We start from the raw sequence: 9,918 nt of genomic DNA, 5'->3' as shown, positions 1-9,918 counted from the left end.
TTCTCTTTCTCCCAAACTATTACAGACTATTACAGCTTTGGATCGACCACATCAGATCAGGAAAAAGCTGTTACCTCTCCACGTCTAGTTGATAAGTTGTTTGAGACCTGGACCTGTAGCTCCGTCCCTCTGAGCACTGACGTCAATACAACATCTATTCCACGTTGGTTCAACTTAATTTCGCAAAAATGACGCGGAAACAACGTTGATTCAACCAGTGTGTGCCAAGTGGGTTTGAACAAATTGTTTCCAGTGGCTAAAGGGCAGCAATAACCCGGGACTTTGTCGGAGAGAGCTCATATTGACATAGAGCAGGCAGAAATTGGAGTCAATGGTAGCAGTCAACTCTGACCCTGTAAGAGCCATGGCTGTTTGACTAAAAGGTAACACCTCCAATCTCCAACACTGTGGCCTCATTTCAGGGAGGTAAGAGTGGACCCTGCCCCTGAATCAATCTAACACAGTAACACAGAGACTGTGTTTCAAATCTGCCAAGGGTGAGAAGCGAAATTCATTGTATTGTTTGTCGTCAAATGATATTAAGAAGTGTACTGATGAACTGATTAAAAATATGGAAAAATTATGAAGATTGTAAAGAAGGGAGATCATTTTTATTAGAATCATCCAATAAGTCAAACCCATTAAATTTTTTCATACACATATATTGTGTTAGATTTTGTGATTTTTCTGAAAAATAGAACGCTTACAAGCAGAGGACTCATGCCCCCTCAGATTTGCCCCGTAAAATAAAATTAAAAATTATAATTATATATATTTAAAAAAATGTCTGTAATACTACTAGCCACCTAGCAATTTTATGAGGTTGGCTTTAGCTACCCCAGATCTATTTCAGGCTATCGATCAAGTTAGAGTAGCTAGCTTGTCCAACTATCTTAGCTGACATGCCTGCTGGCAAGGTTGGTAGACTTTAGAAAAGCAAGCATTTACTAAATGTACTGGATAAGACTCACATTAATTTCACATTTTACCCAGAATTTAGCAGGGATGCAGAGAACCATATTTAGTTTTATTTCATTTAAAAGAACTACAGACAGCTGAAGAGGTATGCTTAGATATGCAGAAAATAAACATATTTTGACTTAGAATTAAGCATAACGATTATGACTCTAGATTGCAGGAGAAAGCGCTTTCAACTGTTTGAAAAAAGCAAAATTGCATCCCCTAGGCATCCTCACCTACTTTGTGCCCCCATATATTTTTGGAGTGCATGACGCCCCTGTTTACAAGCTAATTTAAAAAAAATGCATGTCGCTATCCAATAACAAGAAATATCTTCATTTGGACAAGGCCTGTCTGCGGAGAAGTACAGTGCCCATCTCAAGAGTATATTGTCAAAACCCTTGACAGGTAGATGTAGTGTTGCTAGTATTTCTGGTGAAAGAAGTGTTCCTTTTTCTCTGCCAATTCCACTCCCCCTTTCCTTTCCCCAACAGCCTCCATTGCCAAAGACGTAATAATCAGCGTTTACTGAAGCAAGGCAGAAAAACATTTAAGTGAAGAGGGGAAAGGAGATTGGAGGAAGGAACAACTGAGGAATAACACACAAGACTGCTCTCTCCTCTCTCGTTCTCTCTCTCTCTCTCTCTTTCTCTCTCTGCCTCTCTGCCACTGTCAAATCACACCAGATATTCCGTAATAGATTCTCCTCCAGACACTCAATTCCGTTCAAAGGCGATCCTCCTTTATCCCAGAGCATCAAATATTTAAACACTCGTATTAGTAGCAGTGTCATCTCCTCAACCTGGAGCTTATGGCACCAATCTCTTTACAACCTTTTTTCCTCCCTGTTCCCCTTCCCATTCCACTCTAATATCCACAATGTTATCTCCTGCAGACCCACATTTCCCCTCTTATCATTTTATATTTTCAATACTTAAATCTTTTTTGGAATGGGGGGGTGTCAGGTTTTTTCCCCATTCTTTTCTGGCTTTTTGTCGCCGGCTGGGCCTTTCAATTTTAAGAGGCGAGGGCTTACAGATTGCATGGGAAAAGGAGATGGAGAGAGAGGAGAGCCGGCGAAAGGAGGAGGAGGGAGAGAGAAAGAGAGAAAGAAGCCATAGCAACAGCGGAGCGCTTGAATGATGCCTTTCAAGAGGTGCATTCTAGCTTGTCAAATCGTCAGCTGCAAAATGAATTGGCATATCTATTCAGCTTACTGTGAGATGTCATGCAACACAGTTTCATATTCCTCGATAAGGCGCAATAAAGCAATTGTCAGAGTGACACGGAGAGAGGCTTTTCACTGCTCAGATTCTGTTTTCTTGTCGCTGTGGAGGCATGGCCGGCACAAGCCTCTCGTAGGCTGAGGCTGGGGCTTGCTTTACCAGTCTGACGGCTAGGGGCTCGTTTGTTGGAACTGGTTGGTGTGGGAGTCTTATGATGACTGAACTGAACAGTGTCTTCTGTCCGTTGTGTGTGATGAAGTTTTGAAGTATGGTGGAACAGTCTGATTTCTGTCACTGACTGGGTTTGTTTAAACAGTGTGCAGTGAAGGCTGAGGCCGGAGTGGAAGAGTAAGTAGAGGAGTGTGAAAGAGGAGTGAAATGGACACAGCTGTCTCTCTAGCCAGTGGAGAGGGAACGGAGAGGAAGAGGGAGTGAGTCCGTCGCCATGACTACCATGACCTTGTGTGTACAACAAATAGCAAACAATTCTAGCGGTGACACTCCAGCACAAAAATAGTAAACCGAAAGTGTCAGATTATTACATGTAATGAACAGTCTTTTAATATGAGCTTATAAATATGTCATAATATTTTCTGAAAAAGATAAGTGATTTTCAATCACTTATTTTATAAAACATTGTAAATGTATTGCTCAGATATCGACTGGAGATATACAAGACCATTGTTTTCTCCATCCCTCTTTTACTTTTTTATTTTAGAGACTCTCGTTCCCCCTGTCTGTCCCTGTCCCCTCTCTTCCTCGTTGCCCCTGTCGCTGTTCTCTTTGGGTGCCCCATTAGTTTAGTGACCAGTGGACTGTGACAGACCCAAATAATGCTGCTCACATCTGAATGGGGGGAGCTTTTCCATTAGCACCTCTAATGTTCTGACAACCTTGCACAGCCTACAGTCAAATTCATACACTGAGAGCACAGAATGCTGGCCCCACTATCACATACTGGAGAGGAGAGGAGAGGAGAGGGGAGGGGAGGGGAGGGGAGAGGAGAGGAGAGGAGAGGAGGAGAGAGAGGAGAGGAGAGGAGAGGAGAGGAGAGGGAGAGGAGAGGAGAGGAGAGGAGAGGAGAGGAGAGGAGAGGAGAGGAGAGGAGAGGGAGAGGAGAGGAGAGGAGAGGAGGGAGAGGAGAGGAGGGAGGAGGGAGAGGAGGGGAGAGGAGAGGAGGGAGAGGAGAGGAGAGGAGAGGAGAGGAGAGGAGAGGAGAGGAGAGAGAGGAGGAGAGAGGAGAGGAGAGGAGAGGAGAGGAGAGGAGAGGAGAGGAGAGGAGAGGAGAGGAGAGGGGAGGGAGGAGAGGAGAGGGGGGGGAGAGGGAGGAGGAGAGGAGGGAGAGGAGAGGAGAGGGGGGGCACCTGTATAATCAGCACTAGCCATGCACTGTCACGACTGTCCTGCAACACCACATCACTAGGACCACACCACCAGACCACACCACCACCACCACACCACCCCCACACCCCCACACCACCACCACATCACATCACCAGACCACACCACCACCGCCACCACACCACATCACCACAACACCACCACACCACACCATCACCACCACACCACCACATCACATCACCAGACCACACCACCACATCACATCACCAGACCACACCACCACACCACCACAACACCACTACACCACCACACCACACCACCACCACCACACCACCCCCACACCACCACCACATCACATCACCAGACCACATCACCACCGCCATCACACCACCACACCACATCACCACAACACCACCACACCACACCACACCATCACCACCACACCACCACATCACATCACCAGACCACACCACCACCACCACACCACCACCCACCACCGCCATCACACCACCACACCACCACCACATCACCACACCACCACACCACCACCACACCATCACCATCACCACCACACCACCACCACACCATCACCACCACACCATCACACCACCACACCATCACACCATACCACACCACACCACCACACCACACCACCACACACCCTACCACCACACCACCACCATACCACCACACCACCACCACACCACCACCGCACCACCACCACACCACACCACCACCACACCACCTCCACCACACCACCACACCACGACACCACACCACCACACCACCACCACACACCACACCACCACCACACCACCTCCACCACACCACCACACCACCACACCACACCACCACACCACCACCACACCGCACACACCACCACCACACGACCACCACCACCACACCACCACACCACCACATCACTACACCACCACACCACCACCACCACCACACCACCACACCACTACACCACCACCACCACACCACCACCACACCACCACACCACTACACCACTACACCACCACCACACCACCACCACACCACCACACCACTACACCACCCCACCACCACACCACATCACCACACCACCACACCACCACCACACCATCACCACCACACCACCACCACACCATCACCACCACACCATCACACCACCACACCATCACACCACACCACACCACCACACCACACCACCACACCCCACCACCACCATACCACCACACCACCACCGCACCACCACCACACCACACCACCACCACACCACCTCCACCACACCACCACACCACCACCACACCACCACCACCACCACACCACCACCACACCACTTCCACCACACCACCACACCACACCACCACCACACCGCACACACACCACCACCACCACCACCACCACCACCACCACACCACCACATCACTACACCACCACACCACCACCACCACCACCACACCACCACACCACTACACCACCACCACCACCACACCACTACACCACTACACCACCACCACACCACCACCACACCACCACACTACTACACCACCCCACCACCACACCACTACACCACCACCACCACCACACCACTACACCACCACCACACCACTACACCACCACCACACCACTACACCACTACACCACCACCACTACACCACCACCACCACCACCACACCACTACACCACTACACCACCACCACACCACCACACCACTACACCACCACACCACCACAACTGCCAGGCGCAGGATACATGCCATCATATTGCATGTGATGTACATATGTGATAGTACATAGAGCAGGTTCATTGGAGAACAGAGGCTGAACATGTCGGTGTCCTTTATCCTTCAGCTCTGGAGGCTCATGCATCCACCCAAATATGGTTATAATGGATTCATTGTTATTCTCATGAATTTCTGTAGCTTTTTTAAAAAGAAAGTATCAGGGCACAATTAAAATAGGGAACATTGGGTGAAATGATTGCCAGGTGCATCTCGTCAATATTTTTTTTAAAGAAGGTATCGTTGCCTTTGAAACCAGATGAAATAAAGGCGTTGTTTGCTGTGATCAGAGGCCACGCATTCACAGGTTCTGTTTAGTCTTATGGCATCCCTTTCATTTGACATGGAGGTGCTTGTTAGGAGAGATCACAGCGGTCGATTCCCTTCCCAGGATGTCAACATCGTTCAAACAAGGTGCTTGAGATCTTGGCTCAGGGGGAAAGTCTCAGGCAGGGAGAGATGTTCATGGACAAGGTGACTGATATTTAGTGCATAAAGTAACTCTTTGCTGCTGATGCTGAGGTATAGCCTCTTTAATGAGATGGCCAGCCACTTCCACAGATAGTGCTTTTATCATGATGGAAGGCAGGTCGGGGATAAAATACAATGACACCTTAAGTTCCTGGGCAGCCCAATTCCTCAAAATAATTATTATGCTCCAGTTACTTAAAAAGCACAGCGCTATTGGTTGCGATAAGTATTAGTCGGAATGGAAAGACGTATGGCTTCTTAAGTTAGAGAATCATCCAATAGATCTACAAGAGCCAAACCGAGCCACAGGAAGACAAGGCAGAAGGTAAAATATCACAGCACAAACCTGCAGAAGTCATGTAGGATGTAGAGAAGAGAGTGATAAAGGGAAGGGAGAGATGTAGGGAACAGAGGGATGTAGGGAAGAGAGAGATGTAGGGAAGAGATGATACAGGAAAGATAAGTCATGTAGGAGGTAGGGAAGAGAGTGATATAGGGAAGATAGAGATATAGGGAAGAGAGAGATGTAGGGAAGAGAGGGATATTGGTTGTGGGCAGTGAACACACATCATCCGGATGTCCACTAGGACATCCTGCTGATTCTCTTGGTCTCAATCTATAACTTTCCTCTGGTCTAAATTTACAAGTTTCCTCTGGTCTAAATCTATACATTTCCTGTTCTAAATCTGTACGTTTCCTGGTCTAAATCTATACATTTTCTGTTCTAAATCTTTACGTTTCCTGTTCTAAATCTATACGTTTCCTGTTCTAAATCTATACGTTTCCTGTTCTAAATCTATACGTTTCCTGTTCTAAATCTATACTTTCCCTGTTCTAAATCTATACGTTTCCTGTTCTAAATCTATACGTTTCCTGTTCTAAATCTATACGTTTCCTGTTCTAAATCTATACTTTCCCTGTTCTAAATCTATACGTTTCCTGTTCTAAATCTATACGTTTCCTGTTCTAAATCTATACTTTCCCTGTTCTAAATCTATACGTTTCCTGTTCTAAATCTATACGTTTCCTGTTCTAAATCTATACGTTTCCTGTTCTAAATCTATACGTTTCCTTTTCTAAATCTATACATTTTCTGTTCTAAATCTATACGTTTCCTTTTCTAAATCTATACATTTTCTGTTCTAAATCTATACGTTTCCTGTTCTAAATCTATACGTTTCCTACTGCTATTAGCCCTCTGGACCGTGATGTTTAGCCTGGTATGTTCCCTTCTGTAGAGTATTTGTGATTGAATGAAACACACCCACTGCTCTTATAAGTGTTTTTCAATTAGACCTGTCACAGGATAATACTATGAGATATAGAGGAATATTAGAGCTATGCTAATCGTGTTGCTTTATTTTAGTTTCAAGAGAGGACGCGGAGGCAATGACATATTTTTGTGAGTCTGATTTGATTGCTAATTGTTCTCCAATAGTCACATTTGCTCTCATAGTACAATGTTGGGATTTGCTTGTATTGTAACTTTTTATTTGATTTATGAAAGGCCTGCGTTGACATACAAGTCTCAGCGCAATTTCCGCAATTAATTATCACAAGTGTAAAACAAGCGCATGTGGGATTTTCATTGGATTAAAGACATGAAAAAAAACAGGTTGAGAATTCTTCTTTCACGTTCGTCATAGTGATGAGACCAAGGCGCAGTGTGAGTAGAGTTCCACATCATTTTAATAAACCGAAACTCACTGAACAAAACGACAAACAACCAAACGAACTGTGAAGCTACTGATGTGTACTAAGGCAACTATACATACACAAGATACCACAACACAAATGAGGAAAATGGCTACCTAAATAGGATCCCCAATCAGAGACAACGATAAACAGCTGTCTCTGATTGGGAACCATATCAGGCCAACATAGACATACACAAACCCCTAGACATACAAAAAACCCTAGACATACAAAAACTAGAGTCCTCACCCTAGTCGCACCCTGACCTAACCAAAATATATAGAAAACAGAGATGTCTAAGGTCTGGGCGTGACATCTTCTGTAACAACCCGTAGGTTTTCAGGGAATGTGAGAATTGTCTTCCTGTGTTGGAGTGCTCTTGCTTCTGCCTGTCTCTGCCTTAGTGTATCTGCTTTACGGACACTTAGAGTAATAGAGCTGGCTTGATTGGGTTGTGGCATCGTCAGGCCTGTCATCGTCTGCAGCCTGGCACATCACTGCATGACAGTGTGCTTAAATGGCCAGCGTATTCAACTATCAAGTCCTCCTGCAGGGATTTGTCAAGTCGCTCAACATCTGAACAACTTGACTTGGAAGTCTACACTGTTTAACAGACATTTTATAAATAATGCATGTTTATATCGTCGAAACAGTTACATACCAATACACTTTTGCCAAGCAGTTATATCTGTCATTTTTACTAAAAAAATCTAATAATAATAATAATAATAATAATAATTTGTGGTTATCAAACATGCATCAAAAGTTTTTCATTTTTCAAAACTGATAATCTAATTTAATTTGTTTTGCATTCTTCTCCTGATAACAAGCCTAAGTGACCTGAGGGTATATTTAGTCAATGTTTCCCCATTTTTAATGGAAATATTATCACTGGCATTATGTACATGGCAGATATTATGCAACCCTCAAATACTTCAAAAGGTTGGAGATTAGTCAGTAGAAAGAAACGGAAGAAAGAACTGACATAAATTGAGAAATAGGGAGAGAAAGAGAACAAGAGAGAGAGAGCAAGAGAGAGGAGAGAGCTAGATTGGAGAGAGGGAGAGAGAGAGAGAGAGAGAGAGAGAGAGAGAGAGAGAGAGAGAGAGAGAGAGAGAGAGAGAGAGAGAGAGAGAGAGAGAGAGAGAGAGAGAGAGAGAGAGAGAGAGAGAGAGAGAGAGAGAGCAAGAGAGAGGAGAGAGCTAGATTGGAGAGAGGGAGAGAGAGAGAGAGAGAGAGAGAGAGAGAGAGAGAGAGAGAGAGAGACTTGAAGTAAGTGAAAGAGAGAGAGACACTGGATGAAGGTACAAATCACGAGAGAGAAAGGAAGTAGGTACCTCTAAGAGTTAGGGGAAGGAGTATTTCCTCTCATCACTTTACCCTTGGTGCCGGTGCTGGGGCGGGACGAGGGACGGGTGCCAGGTGGGTGGGTGTTACGATGGAGGGAGGGGGGTGGTATTGCACGGCCCAGTGGGCCGCCACCCAGCACCACTCACTTTGCCCTGCTCCCCATTCATCAAGCCAGCACAGGCCACTGGCCAAGCACGTCTCCCTATCATTACCCCTTTCACAATGCGATCCATGCTGCTAACCCTGCCTTCATCTGCAGGATTAATAATATCTCTTTCAACCTTCACACTGTGATAAATAGGCTCCAGGAGAACAAAAGGGAAGAAGGAGAGGGACAGAAATAGAGAGAAAAGGAACTGGGGGAAAAGTGGAAGAATTTAAGAAAGAGAGAATCAAAGATGGAAGTTCCGATCTGGAATCAGCCTTTTGGAGTCAGATTGTCGTCAAGTTAACACAAGGACCATGCTGGACTGATTGGTTGCCTATGTTGTAATAGGGAGGTGTATCTGTGGAAATCATTTACACTCAGCTAAAGCAGTTTGTATCAAATCTGGCATCTGATTAATATTCACACTTTGAATGTGAATTATATTTTAATAGTTTGTTACATGCAGCTTGCCTTTGAGAAGAAAACAAATGGAACAATCCAATACATTATTAGTTCACTTTTCCACCATGTTTAGAGGGTATTGCATGTGTTTTGTGTGCTCAATTTGGCCACAGTGGCCAGTGCTCTGGTATTACTATGGGTAATCACAGCTTCCTGGTTCTCTGTCCTCTCTCCCCTCTTCAAGGCTATTAGATAGGAATACCCAATGACTGCTCCTTACAGCAGCTCTAACCACAATGGCTGATGATAGTAATTTGTTACTGGAAAAATTAACACCAGGCTTTAAACAACGGCTACCAACCTAACCCCCCCCAAAAATGAAATTATTATGCAAATTCCCAGAATCACAATGTATGAGTTTGATGTTTAGCTTTAATTAAAAACTGTCTCTCTGCAGCCTGTCTTGATCTGGAGTCTTATGGTGTTAACGTGATTTATTAGGCAAGCTAAGAATTATGGGTATGTTTTTTTCTTATTATTATTCTGCTTCTGCTATC

This window comes from Oncorhynchus tshawytscha, linkage group LG10, assembly GCF_018296145.1.
Source record: "Oncorhynchus tshawytscha isolate Ot180627B linkage group LG10, Otsh_v2.0, whole genome shotgun sequence".
Classification (NCBI taxonomy): Eukaryota; Metazoa; Chordata; class Actinopteri; order Salmoniformes; family Salmonidae; genus Oncorhynchus; species Oncorhynchus tshawytscha.
Note: the sequence above shows the minus strand (reverse complement) of the source record.